Consider the following 23180-nt stretch of genomic DNA (forward strand, 5'->3'; position numbering starts at 1 on the left):
AGTAACAATGAATGAGCCTCGAATACATGAAATAGCATGGTCAAATCTTGGTACCAAAATGTTCAATGATTAAATTTAAATCTTAGAAAACTACATACTCCTTGATGCTCTTTAAGAAACTCTAAATGTAACTTAAACTAAATCATGCACACAGACACACACACACATACGTGCACACATCTACACACATATAACCATTGTTAAAATAAGAATAGCAATTACTTCTGGTTGTAGACAGAATGATAGGATAGAGAAAAGCATATGAGACACATGGGTACATGTAAATTAATTTTACATATATGATTATTGGATATGGTACTAAATTTACAAGTATTCATTAAATTCTTAAAAATACATAAATACATGTAGAAATAAATGGAATAAAAGTAGGCCAGATATGTAGAAATAATTTCAACATATCATGAACCAGGTTTTGTGAGTAATCTTTATATTCCTGTGTACCATTAAAAATGTGTTACCTGATAAAATGATCACTCATATAAAAAATTACATTTGTATGATAATTGTATGGAATAAATATTACTTACAGCAATAATAGTTCTGATGGATTATGAAGAGGGAGTAACTGCATTCTAGTAGAAAGAGCCCTGGGCTTGGATTATAAAATAGAATATTATTACATAGTAGTCACAAGCAAAATGTTATTATGCTTTGTTTATCATGTTGTGTGTGATTTAAATAAATCAATATTAACAATTATACTGCTTGTATAAGCTATTCAATACAACTTAAATGTATTATGTTGACATAATTAAGAACCAGAATGAAATCCCTAGCTTCTCTCTACTTGTATTTGTATTTTTATTTTTTAATTTTTATTTAAATTTTTTTAAATTTAAGTATAGTTGTTATACAATATAAATTGGTTATTAGTTTCAGGTGTGTAATATAATGATTTGATATTTTTATACCTTACAATGTGATCACTCTACTAATTCTAGTAATAATCTGTCAACATGCAAACATTACAGTATTATAGACTATATTCTCCTTTACTTTTTTCACCTGTCCTCTCTAGCAACCATCTTGTTGGCCTCCATAGATTAGTTATAAACAAGATGCGATAAATATATATATATGTATACACACATATATATGTATATATATACACACACACACACATATATATACATACACATATATACACACACACATATATATATGTATCTATATCTGTCTATGTACATATGTATATGTATATATGTATATGATGGACTATGACACAGTAGTAACAAAAAAAAGGAAATATTACCATTTGCAACAACATGGGCCTAGAGGATATTATTCTAAGTGAAATAAGTCAAACAGAGAAAGACAAATACCATATGGTTTCATTTACATGTGGAATCTAAAAAACAAAACAAACCAACAAAATAAAAACAGAGTCTAGTTGTATTTTTAAAACCCAGGTTTCTAGTGCCAGCAAAAATGAGAATAAGGTTGAGTATATTCACTCTAAGCAAATAAACTGGCAGTGTGAGGAGAACTGGGAATGGGAAATAACATGGGATGGCAATTTGGCAAGAAAACTATAATTGATGGGCCATTCAGTCAAAAGGACTGAGGTTTTCTTATATGTTCTCTCAATCTTCAGAACAAGCTTGCAAAGCAGGTATTTTGTTTTATTTTTATCAATAATTAAAATGTGAAAGAAGTTAAAAAACTCAACCAAGACCACATGTTTGGGATCTACCAAAATGAAGTTCATTGAAAGTCACACCTGTGGTTATACATTGACCCATAATGGTAATATTTCAATGTCATATCAGTGTAGAAAAAAGGGGGCCATATACTAAACCTGACAAGCTTAGGGGAGGCCAGCATGGCAAGCCATACAAACTCAGAGACTTCAATTAACCACATAAGATGGTCTGAACACAAAAATTCCTAACTAAAAGCAGGTCACGGCAGGTAGTCACATCCTGGGCCTGTAGGTCTTTTGACAAAGATCAGTCTTTACCTTAAGTAAACCTGTCTATTTTCTTTCTGCATCAAAAATAACATACCCTTGGAATGTCAGAGTAATCCCTGTTTCCGGACCCCTCAGGGCACAACCCACATCTCCAGAGCATGAGACCACAGAACTCCTCATTATTATCCTGTTCCCCACATACCATCTCCATGTGCTATAAATATTAATTATTAACTACCCTGTACCCACCAATGTAAAAGAAGTATATGTCCCTCTATTTTACTTTTTATCCAATCCCAGAGATTTTCCTGCTTTGCTTTCTCCCACTCCTTTAATCTACTACCAATGAAGTTCATGTAACCCTCCTTATATCTCCTCTTTTGATTGTAATGTATAAAATAAGCTGCAAAACTGCCATTCTCTGGAGCATTTTCTTAATCCATTGAGATTTTTGGCTCAAATAAACTCGTTAAAATTCTCTGCAGTTTTGGACATTTCTTTTGTCGACATTGGAAATGCTAACTGTTGTCTATTCTAGTTCTTATTAAAAAGAAATAAAACAATTTTGTTGTAAGCCAATCTTTGAAGTTATGAAACTGATTTTTCCCCAATTTTACATCTGAATGCCTATCAGTGGAAAAGCTTACTTTAACCGATACATTTTAAACACTTACTCATAACTTTTGTTTAATTAAGTCTCTATGTATGTATGGAAAGAAATTGTTTCAATTTTACACTTAACTGAGCATCTAGAACAAAATTAAACTCATCTAATAAAGTTTAGAGGAAATCAGAGCTCATCTGAGTATGTCAACAGGCTCAATTGATCCTCAGCAGAGTTATGCAATATTAAATATATACTTACTAGCAGTCACCTAAGACATAATTCATAATGTTAACATAAATAAGTTTAAAGCACGTGGTGATTTAAAAGAACTGTTAATATTAAAAGTTTACTATAGAATTTCCTTACGTTCCTACATTGATATTGCTTATCACTTTCTCTAAACTGCTTAAACTGATTGAACGAATTAGTGGGTCTTTTATGATCATTTGATTCTTTATGGCAGAGGCTGTTAAGTTTTCCAAAATCAACTTTCCTTTTATTCCTCTGCACAAAAAGCTAAAATACATTTCCCAGATAGATGTGACTATGTGACAAGTTCTTGTTAATAGCATGTGCATATAAATAATGTGTACCATTTCTAGGTAAAGGATTTTCATCTCATCCCAAGGACTGGATGATGATGGTAATAAGGTCCTAGAAGATGACAACAGTGCCTTAAAATGAATGATATCAAGCATATATGATAGCAGTTATAACATTTATTTAATTTTGATAAAATTAGAGATACTGTCTTAGAAAGCTAATAAAAACAAGCTTCCTTGAGAAATTAAGCAGAGGTTAGAATTTTCTTGAGTTTTTGTTTGTTTGCTTGTTTGTTTATCTTGTTTTTAACCCTTATGACAAAGGGTAAATTTACCCTAAGGAGAAATAGAATGCACATGTCTTTGAGGAAGCAGGAACTCAGAGAGTTTCTTTTTCTCACAGTTTCAAAAGTGTTGATAATTTCACTGTTTTAATTGAGTACTAAAAGTTCTTCCTACATAGTTTAAAAGGAATCTATTCAGTTAATGCAACAAAAAGATGAGGGTAAGAATGTAGGAGAGTTTATTCTAATTTGCTCATTGGTTGGTGGGCACCTTCAGTATGTTTACTTGTCCTGAGCTCCTGCAGGGAGACCCACATTAGGGAAATATCCAACATCACATGTCCCCACAAAGATTTTTGGTGTAACTTGTCTAGATAGATAAAACAGAATAGCGTGGACTCACTGCTTGAGTGGACACATCTTACTGGCTAAATGGTTCATTTCCACCAACCACTGGTGCATTACTTCTTGCCTCTGAGCTTTCTCAAGCTGTCTTTTATTTCTGAAATATGCTCTTTTCTCCACAAGTTCTCAAGATATCTTTTTCCTAGAATTGTTTATGAAATCTCATTTTCTCTATGAAATCCCTCTGACAGCTTTAGAGAAACAAAAGATATATAACTTTCTTATGTAAATATGCATAATTTTATGACTATAAATTCTACCCACATGTTAGGTGGAGTAGAATCTTAGGGAATTACCAGACAGAGTGAACAGTGTTTGCCAGGTTGATGGAGATTTAAATATGATACTCTGTGTAGGCTGGATGTGAAGAAGGCTGAAAAAAAAAAAAAAAAAAAAAATAGCTTCTGCCAGCCCTTCGGTCTGGAAGAAAGCCGCCCCTCTAGCCCTATCCTGAAGCCGGATAATTCAGTTCTTCTTCATATATCACTGGCAGCTTTTAAGCTGCTGCCTCAGTGCTAGAACTCAGAGTGAGCATTTGTCGGCATGTAAGTTTGTGTAAGGCCCCTTTAATAAGAATGTCTGGGACTCTGAGAACCCTCTCTCTCACTCAGACACAATCTTTGCTGGTTTTCACAACTAGAAGTTGTGAGAACTTCTCTTTCTGGTACTGGAGCCATGGACTGAGGAGCCTGGTGTGGGGCTGGGACCCCTCACTCCTCAGGAGGACTTCTGCAGCCCAGATATCCCTTCCAATTTTTAAACATCACATGTGGATGTGGGAGCAACTTGTTCAGTGTCTCTGCCCTTCTTGTGAGTCTCAACCTGGTTTTTTCTGTATATCCTTAGTTATAGTATTTCTGTTAAGGTAAATTTCAGGTGATTCTCACTGATGGTGTTCTGTAATTTGGTTGTAATTTTTATGTGGTTGTGAGAGGAGAGAAGCACAGAGTTTACCTACTCAACCATGTTGACCAGAACTCTAAAATTTGTCGCTTTTTAAAATGCTCCTTACAGAGAAATATGTTCAAGATTATATTAAAGGATGCCAGTGGTTAGACTTCATGCCAAATTTAATGAAGATTTTTGTTACAGCCTTAAGCATTCTCAGAAATAGTAGCACTGCTGTTTACTGGGCTTAGGTCTTTTTCTTCAATACTACTTTTTGAACATTTATAAATTCTCAGGATGTCTTCCACAAGTAGTAATTGATTCAATTCAATTGGGAGTCACATTGGGAACTATGTTCAATGTCCTTTTGATGCTGGATAATAGTGAATAGTGCCTGAGTTAATAATATATTAGAACACTGTGCAAATGTGAAAGACTTCCCTTGAACCAAAATCTTTTTATAATGGGAAATAGCAAAGAGTTGTAATATAAAATATTAAAAAAAAACATTTTTACTAAAGCAATGTTGATGTTTTTTAGTTACTCTGCATTTGTTTCTTTATCAAGAAGCAATGTTGTATGATGGAAAATATTTTAGGCTAAAAATTAAAAACAAATAAAAATTTGGGTTCTCGGCTCAGTCTACCAATTACTCAGCCTTCAGCAAATAATATAACCTCTGGAAGATTTAGCTTTTAATCCTTAAATGGGAGAAATAAGCTTCACTTACCATGACATTTGCTGTGAAAATCAGGTAATATTTAATTGAACTTGGGAAGGACTCCTTTTTTCAAGAGGAAATTAATAAGAAAATGATCTGAAATTATCTAATTTTTATTAAAAATAAAATTATTACTAATTCCCTCCTGCATAAATTTGCTCTTTTAAGAGTGATCTATGCATATTAATAATTATAATTCTATTAATAATTTCTTACCTACAGAAGACATTTGGTGAAGAATCAAAGAGTATCATGTAGAATGTTTACTGTAACAGAGTAAACCAACTGTGGACCTTTGTTCAATACATCAACAACTAGACTTCTTAGCTTCTATTTCTGTTAAATTCTGCCAGTCAAGGCTCTTTATACAAAGATATGAGAAAGCGAACAGCTAGTAACACATTTATATGTCATCCTAATAAACTTTAGAATGTTTAATATCATTTTGTTTAATTTCATGTTTCATTAAAGCTTCTCAATTGCAGGATCAATTACTTTCAGTCTCCACATCAATCAGTCCATATGGTTCTCATTATTTACTAAGGATTGCTGCAAATTGAAATTTTGAACCCTTGATACATATTGTGATAATCTTTGATATGTAAGGGTCCTTCTGCAAAATAATAAATAGAGCTGAAAATGTGTGTTTTACATTCACTAACTGAATAATATGTAAAGATTGATAGAGACTCTTTAAAATATTATATTCAGATGAATATTAAAAAATACAATATTCAGAAACTCCAGTCAGTTCACTTATGTATTCATTGCTGAAATAAGAACATCATTTTATTTCTGATTCTAATATGAATTTTGATTTGAAGTTAAAAAACCCTCAAGATTGTTTTAGAATACAGAATAAGCTATAACTTGTTCTATAAACACAATTTGTTATTAGAATAAAAATGTGAGTTATATTTCTTTGTGTATAATACAATTCCTTTGTTGTCAACTTTTCTTGAACTTAACTCACAGGTAGAATATATTCCAATTTTAATCATTTGAAAAATATTGGTACTGATATAGGACAATAATTCTACTTTTCTGACTGATTTGATTAAAAAAGTAATTTTTAATAATATGTGTTCCATTTGGTTGCATTTTCAAAAGCAAGTATAAAGATTAACTTATTCAACTCTCTTACATTTTACCTATATTATATAATGATATGTTAAATCTGGAGGGGAATCAAGCCTACATCCATAATAAAGTTTATTTATAAATTTATTAGAGAAAGAGTATAATTTTTCTGAATATTAAAATGACTAACGGCATTTCACAAGAGACAGAAATAATAATTCAAGTGTTAATTTATTAAGAGGATATAACAATTGTAGTATATATACATCCTACCATTGTAAGGCCTAAATATTTAAATGAATATTAACAGAACTGAAGTGAGATATAGAAAACAATACAATAATAGTAGAGGATTTCAGGAACCTACTTTCATAGGTGGAAAGGTTATTCAGACAGAAAATTAATAAAAAACAAAGGACCCGAAAAACCAAATAAATCTAACAGACACATACAGAACATTCCACCTAACAGCCCCAGAATACACATGGAAAATTTTTCAGGATGTAAGGCTGCAAAGCAGCCTTAAAAAATTGAAAAAAATTGAAATCATGTCTAGTATCTTTTCTAATCAAAATGAGATGAAACTAGAAATCAGTAACAGAAGAAAAACTGAAATATCACAAATACAGAGAAATTAAACAACACCGAACAACCAAAGAGCCAAAGAAGAAATTAAAATGGAAAAGTATCTTGAGACAAACAAAACAAAAACACAATATACCAAAGTTAATGGCATATGGCAACAGCAGTTCTAAGAGGAAAGTTTAAGCTATAAACACATACATAAATAAAATAGAAATATCTCAAATAAACAATCTTTATATTTAAGGAACTAGGAAAAGAAGAACAAACTAAGCTTAAAATTAGCAGAAAGAAGGAAATATTAAAGCAATAATAAATAAAATAGAGACTAGAATGACAATAGAAAATATTGATGAAACTAAGAGGTAGTTTTTTGAAAGGATAAATGAAATTGACAATGCTTTAGCTAGAATAACTAAAAAAAAAAGGGAACTCAAAATTATAAATGAAAATGACACCTTACAACTGATACCACACCCCCCCACACACAATCATAGGAAGCTACTATGAACAATTACTGCATCAACAAATTGGGTAACCTAGAAGATATGAACAAATTCCTAGAAATATGCAACCTTCTAAGACTGAAACATGAAGAAATAGAAAATCTGCACAGACTAATAATGGCTAAGGAGATTGAAGCAGTAATTAAAAACTTCCTCTTAAAAGAAAAGCTCAGGATCAGTTGGTTTCATTGGTGAATTCTACCAAGCACTTAAAAAACCATAATTCAATCTTTCTCAAATTCTCCAAAAAATTGATGAAGAGGATCTCATTTTATGAAATCAGTATCACCTTGATACTAAAGCCAGATAAGGGCACAAGAAGCAAAGAAAACTACAGGCCAATATCCCTGATAAATATAGATACAAAAATTCTCAACAAAATTCTAGCAAATCAAATTCAATAGCTCACTAAAAGGATTATACACCATAATCAAGTGGAGTTTATCCCTGAAATGCTAGAATACAAGAATGGTTTAGCATACACAAATCAATAAACATGACACATTACCTTGATAGAATGATAAATAAAAAATACGATTCATAAAATAAATGCAGAAAAAAGATTCAACAAAATTCAATACCCTTTTATAAAGGAAACTCTCACCAAATTGGGTATAGAAGGGACAAACTTCAACATATGAAAGGTCATATATGACCAACCCACGGATATCATTGTACTCAAGAGTAAAAAGGTAAAACCTTTGCCTCTAAAACCAGGATCAAGATAAGGGTGCTCACTCTCACCGCTCTAATTCAACATAGTACTGCAATTCTTATCCAAAGCAATTAGGAGTTAAAAAAAAAAAAAAAGGAGAGAGAGAGAGAAAGAAATAAAAGGCATTCGATTTTGAAAGAAAGAAGTAAAATTATCTCTGTATGCAAATAATATGATCATCCATGAAGAAAACCCTGAAAGACTCCAACACACAAAAAAAATCTTAGAACTAATAAATAAATTCAGTAAATTTGCAGGACACAAAATCAACATACAGAATACAGTTGTGTTTCTATACAATAACAACAAAAATCTGAAAAGGAAATAAAGCAAACAATCCTACTCACAATAGCACCAAAATTAAAAAAAAAAAAAAAATACTTAGGGATAAATTTAACCCAAAAGGTGAAAGGTTTATACACTGAAAACTATAAGATATTGATGAAAGAAATTAAAGAAGACACAAATAAATGAAAGGATATCCTGTATTCATAGATTGGAAGGATTAATATTGGTAAAATGTCCATACTACCCAAAGAGGTCAACAGATTCAATGCAATTTATATAAAAATTTCAATGGCATTTTTCACTGCAATAGAAAAATAATCCTGAAATTTGTATGGAACGCAAAAGACCCCAAATTGCCAAAAAGATTTTGAGAAAGAATAACAAACTGGCAGCATTATTCTTCCTAATTTTGAATGATATTGTAAAGCTATAGTAATCAAAACGCTATAGTACTGAAATAGAATCAGACACATAGACCAATGGAAGAGAATAAAGAGCTCAGAAATAAACCTTTGCATATGGTCAATTAATATTACCAAGAGAGCCAAGAATACTCAATAAGGAAGGGATAGTCTCTTTAATAAATGTTGTTTGGAGAACTAGTTATTCACATTATCAAGAATGAAACTGCACCTCTGTATTAAATCAGTCACAAAATCACCTTGAAATGGATTAAAGACTTAAATGTTAAGATCATCAAACCATAAAACTCTTAGAAGAAAGCATAGTAAAAAAAGCTCCTTGACATTGGTTTTACCAATGATTTTTGAATTATGACACCAAAAGCATAGCAACAAAAGAAAAAATAAAAAAAATGTGGCCACATCAAACTAAAGAGCTCTGCACAGCAGAAAAAACAATCAACAGAATAAAGAGGCAACCTACAGAAAATATTTGCAAACCATATAATGAATAAGAGATTATTAGCCAAAATGTATAAAGAACTAATACAACTCATTAGCAAAAATTCAAACAAACGAACCAAAACAAATAAACCAATCAAACTGGGCAGAACTTATTAGATATTTTCCCAAAGAAAAATACAATGGGCAATAGGTACAAGAAAAGATGCTTAACATTATTAATCATCAGGAAAATGCAAGTCAACACCAGAATGAGATATCATCTAGCATCTGTTAGAATAGCTATGATTAAAAAGACAAGAGTGACAAGTGTTGGTAAGTATGTGGAGAAAAATGAACCCTTGTGCATTGTTGGTAGAACTGTAAATTGGTACAGCCATTATGGAAAACAATATGGTAGTTCCTCAAAAAATTAAAAACTGAGCTATTGTATGATTCAACAATCTCCCTTCTGGGAATATATCCAAAGGCAATGAAATCACTATCTTAAAGATATCTGCACTCCCATGTTCAACAACATTGTTCACAATAGCCAAGACATAGAAACAATGTAAGTGTCCATGGATGGGTGAATGCTTAAAAAAAGTGATTATATATATGTAGTTATATATATATATATATGGAATATTACTCAACTATTAAAAGGAAATCCTATTATTTTCAACAACATAGTTGGATCTTGATGGCATTATGGTTGGTGAAATAAGTTAGGCAGAGAAAGGCATATACTGTATGATTTCAATTATAGAAACAATGTAGAATGATGATTGTTAGGATCTGGGCAGTGGGGGAAACAAGGATATGTTATTTAATGGATACAAACTTCCAGCTATGAGATGAGTAAGTTCTGGGTATCTAATATTCAGCATTATGACTATAGTTAGCATTACTCTATTATATACTAGAATGTACTAAGTAGATATTAAATGTCTCACCACAAAGAAAAATTATACTCATGTGAGATCGTAGATGTGTTAACTAACCATATGTGATAATTATTTTACAGTAATGTACACTGTAAAATTACATGATGTTATATATCAATTATATCTCAATAAAGGTTAAAAAAGAAAGAAAAATTAAAAATCTTTATCACATTATATTGATATTCCCTCTTTGTTTCTGTCCTTTACACTAGACTTTGAACTCTTGAAGACAATGGCCAGGTATTATGTTCATTAATTGAACCAATAATTTCAAAGAATTTATGCTGTGAATAACTGTATGACTTAATTTGTCTTTTAACTATGGGTACTATTTAGAGAACTGGAGGGAAGGATAAGAGGCATAAGAGTAAAATAGGTGTGTAAAACATTTTGAGACTTGGAATCTTTGTGGAATTATTTTACACATAATGACCTGGTTATAAAAGCAGAACCTGCTAAATGAAAAAATTTTACATTTTCAGCTAATGACCAACACATAGCAAGCAATAGGTGACACTGAAGTTCCTCAATGAATTTCTTCCTCTGTGGTAATGGGTGAACTTAGTTCATTCATGCAGAATACATATAGTAAAAGACTAGGTGATTTGGAAAAGAATAGACGTAGCATTTTAAAGGGAAAAAAAAGTGAATAAGTCTATCTGACTAATGTGAAGAGTTTTTCTAGAAAATAGATAAAATTGGTTAAGCTAAGTAATGTGGTAGTTAAAGAAGATATATCTGGGGTGATTGGATAGTAGATATAACAGCATCAGTCCTTTTTCCTTTATCAAGTTCTTTCTGTCTTCTGAGCTTATAATTCTCAAGTGCTCCATGACTAGTTACTCTCATTATGGTGATTGTAACCCCAGAAACATTGTAACTAAAATAAGCTTTTCAGGTGGTGATGTTAGAACTATGGCAGCTAGAAGTATGGCTGTGTGAGGGGTCCCCTTGATCTCTCCCTTTGAAATTACAACAAATTAAACAACTATAATCCAACAGAAGATTTCCAGACTAACACACAAACACTTCTGAAAGATCTATACATCAAAGCATTTAAAGGTGGGCAAATCGGGTGAGCAAGGGAGGAGGAAGGGGAGAAGAGCAGAGACAGCTGCTATAGACTTGAGCAGAGGTGAGGAATTAGGCTGAGACATGCACTCTCTGTAGCCCCAAACGTTCCCGCCTGAATGATCAGCATATACTGTTGTGGAACCCAAGATCAGGGCAGAGACAAATTACAGAGGTGTGAGAGTTGTCCTCTAGGAAGTGGAGTCATGGAACCTGGCTGCCTCCCAACACTCTCCCAGAGCTAGCAGTGGGCCCCAGGGTAAACTGCAACAGCAAGTGTCGGACTAAAGAACAGGAAGTAAGTTTTCAGCCTCAAGAACTGAACATACAGCTTCTAAGTGACAGACACACATTGCGGCTGGTCCCAGTGACAGGGGTAGAGATACAGAGGCAAGAGAGCTGATGCTTGGTGTTCGCCATTACTAGAAGAAGAAAGCCACAGGCACACCTGCAGCCTTTCTCACTCCACCTTACCCCACCCATCCAGGCTGATCCTGGCAAAGGTACTGGAACGCCTGAGGTAGCACAACACTGCATTGGATTGCTGGGGCAGCACCAGGATTGCAAGGGCTCTTCATTACCCACCACATTCTCCTAAGGAGGTGAGGAACACTGAGACCAAGGTGACCTGGTCACAGAGGAGACACACAGCTCTCCAGAGAATATAGGGCATTTTTTCCCCCTGCCATATGATAGAGATCCTGGAGCCCTGGGTAGTGCAGGAAGCTTGTATGCCACCTACTGGAAAACAACAGAAAAATATCTTATCAACCTACTAAAGAGGGATTGCTCTTAATAATAATATATATTTTAAGCGGAGTTTGTTCCCACAAATGCCTAGGAGGAGAGATAATCTACATCATGAATAACCAAGGTGACAAGGAAGCTCAGAGAAAAAATTAAAATTTTCTAGAAAATAAACTTAAAATACATATAAATATGCAATTTAAATGACAGAGAATCCAAAATTGCAGTTCTGAAAGAACTTAACAAGATGCAAAATAACTCAGATAGGCAATTTAATGAACTCAGAAACAAAATCAACGAATAGGAGTACTTTAACAAAGAGATTGAAACAAACAACCAAATAGAACTTCTGGAGCTGAAGAACTCAATGAAAGAAATAGAGAATAAAATAGTAAGTTTAGGAAATAGAGTGGACCAGAAGGAGCAAAGAATTAGTGGTATTAAAGACAGAAATCTGGAAATAATGCAGATGGAAAAAGACAGAAACTTGAGAGTAAAAAAGTAAAAATAAAAGAACTCTACAAGAACCGACACCATTGGAAAGAGCAATATAAAGAATGGGTATACCAGAAGGAGAAGAGTGGAAGAAGGGAATAGAGAACACCTAATTTTCTCAGTCAAAAAGGTCTTCTCCAAGACATATTATATCAAAACTGTCAAAAATTAATGACAAAAGAAGAATTCTCAAGGTAGCCAGAGAAAAGACAACTATAACCTGTAAAGAAAAATCTATTAGATTATCATAGGAGTTTTTAGCAGAAATTTGATAAGCTAGGAGGGAGTAGAATCAAATATTCAAACTATTGAAAGAGAGAAATTAACAGCCAAGAATAATATATCCAGCCAAGTTCTCCTTTAGACGTGAAGGAAAAATAAAGACCTTTTCAGATATATAAAAGCTGAGGGAAGTTTCCACCACAGGGCATGTATTACAGGAAATACTGAAAGAGGTCATTCTACATGAAACAAAAAGACAAAAAATAAATATGAGTAAGAGACAGAAACAGGAAATTGCAACTCTTATTTAGAATAAAGTATTATAAACTTATATATTAGATAATTATTAAAGAAGGTAAAAACATTTTAAAAAGAGAGACAATAGCTACTGCAACTCAGAAATAAACTCGCAGAATAGACAGAAACACAAGAAGAAGGAAACAATAGTGACATTGAGCTACCAGAAAACAAAAGATAAAATGGTTATAGGAAAACGTCACATATCAATAATCATCCTAAATGGAAATGGACTGAACCCACCAATAAAAAGACACAGAGTTGCAGAATGGATCAAAAAACAAAACCCAATCATATGCTGCTTTCAAGAGACACATTTCAGCTGCAAGGACAAATAAAGACTCAAAGTGAAAGGGCGGAAAATGATACTCCAAGCAAATGACTTGTATCTGATAAAATAGACTTCAAGATAAAAAAGGTAAAGAGAGACAAAGATGAACACTTCATATAATAAAAGGGATCATACATCAAGAAGACCTAGCACATCAATATTTATGCTCCCAATCAGGGAGCACCAAAATATACAAAGCAACTAACAGAACTAAAGGGAGAAACTGACATAAACACAATTATAATAGGGGATCTAAATATCTTACTGTCAGCTATGGATAGATCATCCAAATGGAAAAGCAAAAAAGAAATATCAACCTTAAATGACAAATTACCAATTGGACATAATTGACATTTACAGAGCCCTTCATTCCCAAAGAACAGCTTATACATTCTTCTCTAGTGCACATGAAACATTCTCAAGGATAGACCATATGTTGGGACACACAACTAGCCTCAACAAATTTAAGAAGATTGAAATCATAGTAAGCATATTCTCCTATCACCATGCTTTGAAACTAGAGATCAACTGCAAAAAAAAAAAAAAAAAAAAAAAAAGCAGGAAAAGCCACAAATATGTGTACATTAAACAACATGCTACTAAAGAATGACTAGGTCATAGAAGAAATAAAAGGAGAGATCATGAGGTTCATGGAAACAAATGAGAATAAAAATAGAAAATATCAAATCTTTTTGGATACAGCTAAAGTGGTGATAAAGGAAAGTTCACACTATTACAAGCTTATCTCAAAAAACAAGAAAAATTCCAAATAAACAACTCAACATTACATCTTACAAAACTAGAAAAAGGACAAATGAAGCCCATATTCTGCAGAAGAAAGTAAATAATAAAAATTAGAGCATAATTGAATGAAATTGAGAACAAAAAGACAATAAAAAAATGCAACAAAGAACTGTTTTTTTGAGAAGATTAATGAAATTGACAAATCTCTGGCTAGACTCACTGAAGAAAAAAGAGAAAGGACACAAATAAACAAAATCTGGAATGAAAGAGAAGTTACAATAGATATCACCGAGATACAAAGTATTATACTAGAATATTATGAAAGATGATATACCATAAAATTCAATCCTCTAGAATAAATGTACAAGTTCTTATAAATATACGACTATCCTAGACTAAATAATGAAGAACTAGAAAATCTAAATAGACCCATCAATAGTAAGTAGGTTGAAACAATTATCAAAACCCTCCAAAAAGAAAAAGTCCAGGACCAGATGGCTTCACTGGTAAATTTTACCAAACATTCAAAGATGGTTTAATACCTGTTCTTCTCAAACTTTTCCAAAATTTGAAGAAGAGGCAATACTTAATAACTCATTTCATGAGGTCAACATTATCCTAATACCAAATCTAGTAAGGCTAACACACACAAAAAGAAACCTATTGACCAATATCTCTGATGACTACAGATACAAAAATTCTAAACAAAATTCTAGCTAATTGAATACAACAATATATTAAAAAGATTATACATCACAATCAAGTAGAATTTATTCCAGGAGCACTAAGATGGTTAAACATATACAAATTGATCTAGATGATACACCATATAAACAAAAGAGAAAAATCAAATAATCATATCAATAAATGCAGAAAAAAAGCATTTGACAAGATACAGAATTTATTTATGATTAAAATACTTAATAAATAGGTATAGAAGGAAAGTACCTCAATGTAATAAAGGCCATATATGACAAACCCTCAGCTAACATTATATTTAAGGGGGAAAAACTAAAAACCTTTCCTCTAAGATCAGGAACACGACAAGGCTGTATGCTCTCACCACTCTTATTCAATATAATATTGGAAGTCCTTGCTAGAGCAATCAGGCAAGAGAAAGAAATAAAAAAAAACATCTAAATAGGGAATGAAGAAGTCAAGTTGTCACTTTTTGCAGATGACATGATTCTCCATATAGAAAACCCTAAAGACTGCACCAAAAAAACCCATTAGAAACAATAAAAAAATTACAGTAAATTTGTATGATACAAAATCAATGTACAAAAATCCGTTGTGTTCCTATACACTAACAATGAAACTTCAGAAAAACAAATGAAAAAAATTCTTTTTGCAATTGCTACTAAAGAATAAAATAGCTAGAAATAAACTTAACAAAGCATATGAAGGACCTGTACACTGAAAACTATAAGATATTAAAAAAATAGAAATGGAAAAATACTTCATGTTCATGGATTGGAAGAATCAACATAGTTAAAATGGCCACGTTATCCAAAGCAATATATAGATTTAATGCAATTTACATCAAAATCCCAATGGCATTTTTATAGAAATAGAACAACAAAAAAATCATCAGATTTATGTAGAATCACAAAATTGACCTAGAATAGTGAAAGTAATCCTGAGAAAAAAGAATAAAGCTTGAGGCATCGCACTGCCTGACTTCATTCAAAACAGCATGTTATTGGCAGAAAAATAGACAAATGGACCAATGGAACAAAATTGAGGTCCCAGAAATAAACTTCCAAAATATGGGCAAACAATTTTTGATAAAGGGGCCAAAAACAAACAATGGAGAAAGGAAAGCCTTTTCAATAAATGGTTCTGGAAAATTGGAAAGCCACTTGCAAAAGAATGAAACTAGACTGCTCTCTGTCACCATACACCAAAATTAACTCAAAGTGGATCAAAGACCTAAATATAAGACCTGAAACAATAAAATACATAGAAAAAACATAGGTACTAAACTCATAGACCTTGGATTTAGAGAGAATTTTATGAATTTAATTTCAAAGGCAAGGGAAATAAAAGCAAAAATAAATGAATGGGCCTATATCAAACTAAAAAGCTTCTGCACAGCAAAAGAAACCTTCAACAAAACACACAGGCAACCAACTGAATGAGAGAAGATATTTACAAAGAACACCTCCGATAAGGAGCTAATATTCAAAATATACAAAGAACTTATACAACTCAATAACAACAAAAAAATAAACAATCCAATTAAAAAATAGGCAGAGGATCTAAACAGATACTTCTCCCAAGAAGACATACCAATGGCCAGCAAACGTATGAGAAATGCTCAATTTCACTAGCTATTAAGGCAATGCAAATCAAAACCACAATGAGATGCCACCCATTCACACCTGTTTAGAATGGTAATCACCAACAGGACAACTATTAACAAGTGTTGGAGAGGTTATGGGAGAAAAAGAACCCTCATACACTGCTGGTGAGAATGTAAATTGGTACAACCACCATGGAAATCAGTATGGAGGTTCCTCAAAATATTAAGAATCGAATTACTATATGACCCAGCAATCTCTCTTCTGGGTATTTACCTCATAAATTGAAAACATTTATCTGTAAAGATATATGCACCCTGATGTTTATTGCAGCATTATTCACGATGACCAAGACATGGAAATGACCAAAGTGCCCATCAATAGATGATTGAATAAAGATGTGGCATATATATACAATGGAATATTACTCGGCCATATGAAAAAATGAAATACTGCCATTTGCAACAACCTGGATGGATCCCGAGATTATCATGCTAAGTGAAATAAGTCAGATACAAGAAATTGAAAACCATATGATTTCACTCATATGTGGAATATAAAACTGAAAGCAACAAACAAACATTACAAGCTAACAGAGACTTAGGGACATAGACAACAGCTTAGTGGTTACCAAAAGGAACAGGGTAAAGGGAGGAGGTAGATAAAGGGGTTAAATGTAAGCTGATGAAAGGAAACTTAACTTTGGGTGGTGAACACACAGTGCGATATACATATGATGTATTGTTGAACTGTATACTTGAAACCTATGTAATTTTATTAAACAATGTCACCCTAATAAATTTAATTGAGAATAAAAAAAATAATAATAAATAAATAAAATAAGCTTCCAAAAGTGTGCAAAATTTCTCTCTTAGAAAGTTTATTCAGTGAACTGAGAATTGAATTTCAGAATAGATGTAGCTTTATGTTCCACAGCTTGACTTTTCTCCCTTCATTCTCAACATGGGTAAGACTCTATAGTCAATAAAGTTGAACAGAGAAAGGATGTGAAAAGTTAACCTGTGTTTGTCCAAAAGGTAGTATGATGTCTTCTCCCTTGAGTAAATATACCTGTTTTTTTAAATTATATTTATTCATTCATTTATTTCTTCAAGGATTTTTTTTTTTTTAAAGAAATACTATAGTGTGATCTTTTGGATCCAGATTGCTTGGATTCAAATCATGGCTCCTCCCCATACCAGCTGTGTGATCTTGGGCAAGCTATTGAGTTATAAATTAGGGATAATAATAGTATCCATATGATCTTGTCATTATTGATATGTGTTAATGTATATAAAGCATTTACATATACTTGGATATGGTAAGCACTGTATAAATTTAGCTATTTCTATTTTTATTTACTGAACATCAAATATTTTTACTTTTTTATTTTGAAATAATTGTAGATTCACAGGAAATTTCAAATATAGTTCAGAGAGGTCCCAGTTTTCACCTAATTTTCTCCAATAGTTATATCTTATGTAATTATTGTACAATAACAAAACCAAGAATTTGACATGGCACAACATAAATATATAGTTCTTTATCAGTATATTCATATTCATATGTGTAAGTTCACATAATCACCACTGCAATCAAGATACAGAGCTATTTCATCACCACAGATCTCTCTTTCATGCTTTATAGAAACACCTATCCCATATCTTTCACTATCACTAATGTGTGGAAATTATTAATCTTTGTTCTATCTCTATGTCACTTTAAGAAAGTTATATAAATGAAATCATATACTATGTGACATTTTAAGATTTTTTTTCCCTCAGCGTAATGCCTTTGATATCCATACAAAGTATTGCATGGGTCAATTGTTTACGCCTTTTTGTTGCTGAGTAGCAGTCCATCATATAGATGTACCACAGTTTGTTTAAAAATTTACATACACAATATTTTGGTTGTTTCCAGTTTTTAGCTTTTAAAAATAAAGCTGCAGTGAAAGATTGTGTGTGGATCTTCATTTCTCTGACATAAATCCTCAGAAGTGCAATTGCTGGGTCATAAGGTGGTATATGTTTAGTTTTCTTAAGAAAATGTCAAACTGCTTTCCAGATTGCTGTACCATTTTTTTATTTTCACTAGCAATATATGAATGATACAGTTACTGCCTTCTTTCCAGTATTCAGTGTTATGACCATTTTTTATTTTAGCTGGTATACTAGGTGTATAGTCACCTAGCATTTTGATAAGAGCCGAGGATATAAATTTGAATATGACCTTGACCTGAGGGAGACACAATAAACAAGAAAACAAATAGAAAGGAAATATTGAAGATTATGAGGAAAATAAACAAAGTGAGGCGTTAGCTTAGTAGCCAGGGAAGCAATATTCATTAATTAAGGTATATCAGGAAACTTTTCAACTGAGATTTCAAAGAAAGAATAATCTAACTACTCAAAAAATATTTGAAAGATTATTCTAGAAAGAGAGAACAACAAGCACACAATACTAGAGGCATAAAAGGGGTTGGTATACTCAAAGATTGCGAAAATGACCAAGACGGTTTGGCGTATGGTAAGTGTTATGGATTAAATGTGTCTCCCCAAATTTCATGTGTTGAAATCCTATCCCCCTTACAATGGTATTAGTTGGGGCCTTAGAGAGGTAATTAGGTCAAGAGGGTGGACTCTTGATGAATGAGATTAGTACCTTTATTATATATTGCTCTCTCTTTATTATGTGAGGACTCAATGAGAAGAGGACCATCTGCAAACAAGGAAGTGGCTTCTCACCAGAACCCGAGAATGCTGGCACTCCAATCTCAGGCTTTCCAGACTTTAGGACTATGAAGAATAAATTTCTGTTTTTTTAAGTCACTCTGTCTATGGTAATTTGTTATAACAACAAAAATTGTCTAAGACAATAGAGAAAAAAGGTATAGTTTGAGGTGTGGTTGGAGAGGTATACATGAAAATGTCAAGCCTGGATCTGTCACCATAAAGGAGTTAACTTTTTTATTCTATTAGCAAAGGCAAGTCAATCAAGAAATCAAAGTAGAGTGTGGGAAGTGAAGAGTCAAGATTTTGCGAGCTCTTTTTCAAAATGTCATTCTGATGATATATCATCGACTAGTAAAATAGATCACTGAGGGAGGAGTTGACATGTAGGGGAGCAGAGAGGTGGATCTGGATTGTGTCGTCATATTCAAAGAACAGATGGGGAGGCTTTGACTAGAGTTAACAGTAGAAAAAGAGGAAAATGAAAATTTTGTGACACAGAGAGTGATGGAAAGAATGTACCCTATGTTGACTTCTAGGTTTATGGCAGGAATTTCATAGACACACTGTGGTGCCATTTATTGAGATGAGAAAAACTATCCAAGGGATTTTGTTTTGTTTTGTTTGTTCTAGTGAGCCGTGTTCAGCAGTCAGCTGATTTTAGACATACTAAGCTTAAGATTTCTGTTAGATACCAAAGAGATTTCAAGTAGGAAATTGGATATATAGCTAACATATTAAATTCACAACTTCTTTTCTTTAATTGATTTTAGATGAATATTAAATAAATGAATTGAGGTACAGTGGGAAGAGTCCATTAAACTTAGATCTATCTGAGTTTATATTGTGGTCTTTCCTCTTTCTTAAAACTATGTGACTTGAGCGAATGTTAAAAATAATTCTGAGATTTAATTTACTCATCTGTACAATGGTAATAATGATACCTATTTGATATTCATAGTGTGAACATTAAGTAAAATTATTCATACAAAGAAGCTCCAACACTGAAGGTCATAAAATTAAAATTGTTTGGAGTCTAAATATTTATGCATTGACTTCCATTTAATTTTTCCATCTTTGAATACATAGACATAGAAAGATATTCTATATCCACTTGTCTATCTTATAATGTTTTCATAGATGTCTCAGTGTATACATACTACTGTTTTTTTTTCTTTTTTTTAATAATTTATCTTGAATGATACTCGTAGGCCAATGTAACCAATTTTCAAAAGTAGATAATTCGGGTATTTTGCTTGGTATGAAGCCATCAATTCATTTCACATATGTGACTCTATTTCTTTTGATATTAGTGAAAAAATATTGCAAAATTATCTCTATGAAAGCAATTTTATTCATTTCCCCAATTTTAAATATAGGATTCTGAGATTTAATAACTAGGTCACAAGTCCTAGAGCCAGGTAAAGTCTCACCCACAAATCTGAGTCATAAAACTATGTTACGCTAACTTAAAAATTTAGACATTTATAAACACTTGTTAATCTATTTCCATTCTGCATGGATATGAATATATTATGTACTCTAGGACAGGGCTTCCCACTTCCCTGGCCATAGACCAGTACTGGTCCATGGTTTGTTAGGAACTGGGCCACACAACAAGAGATGAGTGGTGGATGAGTGAACCAAGCTCCATCTGTATTTGCAGCCGCTCCCCAGCGCTAGCATCACCACTTCAGCACCACCTCAGCTCCACCTCAGATCAGCAGGCTTTAGATTCTCATAGAAGTACCAGTCCCTGGTGCCAAAAAAAGTTGGGGACTGCTGCTCTAGAAGACAGACTTTTTGTAGTTGTTTGCTGTAGTGCTTCTGTAAAAAGAACAGAATATATATTCACAGTCACAGAGAATAAAGTGGAAGAGTTCTCTTGATCCTTGATGGTTTGTTTAAGATGCTACTGGGGAAAAAAATCTTAAAGGAGAAAATAAAATAATCTGTTTCATAAACTAAAAGAATAATTTATGTTAGTCAACATTACCTGAAAGAACAGAAGGTTCGGTAGAAATGACAGTTCATAATAAAATTCAGTGAAGAGAGAAGAGTTTGAAAATAGACTCTGTAATGAATGAATGTTTTCTTTTCTGAATCTAAGAGATTTGCTGTTCTTGTGAAAACACTGGAGCCCCTTTGATTTTTTACTCATTTTATAACTCACAATTTCAGCTTAATAGTATGTGAGATCTCATGCATTTTTATCCAGACAGCAGAAGACATTTTCTGTTATATAAAATTAAGGTTTTAAAAGAGATGTCATTAATTATGTGTGACATTTCCTGTAAGTAAGACCGCCTCTCTGTAATTCAAGGAGTTTTAAATTTATTTGGATTAAATCATGCCACATGCTAGAGATCTCTAAGTTTTATTAAAAATGCATTATTAAGATAAATAATTCTCTTCCATAACATTTGATATATTTTATATAAAATAGTATAAGATTTTCTGCTAAGTATGTGATGTTTTTGGTTACCTATATTTGAAAATAAACGAAGCGGACTATTCTTTTTGTAGAACAACCTTTCAGGACACTGTATATTGACATAATTCTTCAGCAGTCAAAATGTTACTTGTATTAGGTAGTCTTTTTCCTTTCCCAGAAATCCAAGGGGTAAGTAAAAGTTTGTACAAGCAATCATGCACCTCTCTCCACAAATGAGAGGGAACAACTTCAAGTATTTTGACATTGCTTAAAATTAAGTGATTTGGTTCTATAATTAAGATTGGGTATATTAATTGCTTTCTCCTTGCTACTACCTCTTCTGAACTCCTAAATTTCTCAGTAATCTGTGCAGATCCTAAAACATTTTTGTACTTTCTGAACTAAAGTGCTGGATGATTTTGAAATTAATACCCCACAGCCTGTGATGGGGCTGAATCATCTGTTCATTAGCAAGTCTTGTGAGGTTTTTCCATTTTCATAAAGAGAAATTATGAGAAAATGTCCAGATTTGCCTGAGGATAGACTCAGAGCAGTCATCAGTCATGTTTAATGTAATTGTCCTACCTAACTAGGTATAAAATAACTCTTGGGTACCTTTTTGCCTTTCAGATTATAAAGAGTGAAAGATAGTTTTTTAAACAAAGTGGGGCATTTGAAATGTCAAGACATTACCTTTGGCATTCTACAATTCTCACAGGTTTTAAAGTTTTATGAACAATCCTCTATGCAATTGGTTGGAACGAGAAGTAGATTATTCATTTACCTTGATAAAATTCAGATATATCCCATGGATATGATTATATAGACACACTTGTTTGAGTTTTTCTCAATCAGCCATTATCTGCATCAGATATAATTCCACCTCGGCCCACTCATGCAACTGTCTGCTCTCAACTTCCAACTCCCCTTTATTTCTGCCCAGTTTCTGCTTTAATAACTTCTTTTAACTTGCTCATCTGCATCCTGCTTTGCCTTTTGGATCACTGCTTTTCTTCTTCCTGTTAGAAAACTTGACTAAATAACTTGTATTTTAGCTTCATTTGGCCTTAAGAATCTCTTGCAAATGTTCCCTTGGACATCTGATATAAATGGTAGTTAATATTTCTGAGCACCAACCTCCCTCACTCCTGTTTTCTTATTCCTCTCCATTGCTATGATAATGGAAGGTGGAGAGTCTAGGCATTTTTTCTGCTTTAGAATAAATGACCTAAAATTTGCTCTAGGTCTATAATATTTTATTAATAATGACCTCTAGGTGATCTAGAAAATGATGGTAAACCGTGTGTGTGTGTGTGTGTGTGTGTGTGTGTGTTTGTGTGTATGTTCTTTTTGTAGCTCTCTTATCATTGATATAGACAGATTTGTTAAACATCTAAGTAAATATCATTTTTATACAAATGAAGTAAGTAGGTTAAAATCTAGTGAACAAAATAAAAATATACA

Source organism: Pteropus alecto, unplaced genomic scaffold (assembly GCF_000325575.1).
Source record: "Pteropus alecto unplaced genomic scaffold, ASM32557v1 scaffold57, whole genome shotgun sequence".
Taxonomy (NCBI): domain Eukaryota; kingdom Metazoa; phylum Chordata; class Mammalia; order Chiroptera; family Pteropodidae; genus Pteropus; species Pteropus alecto.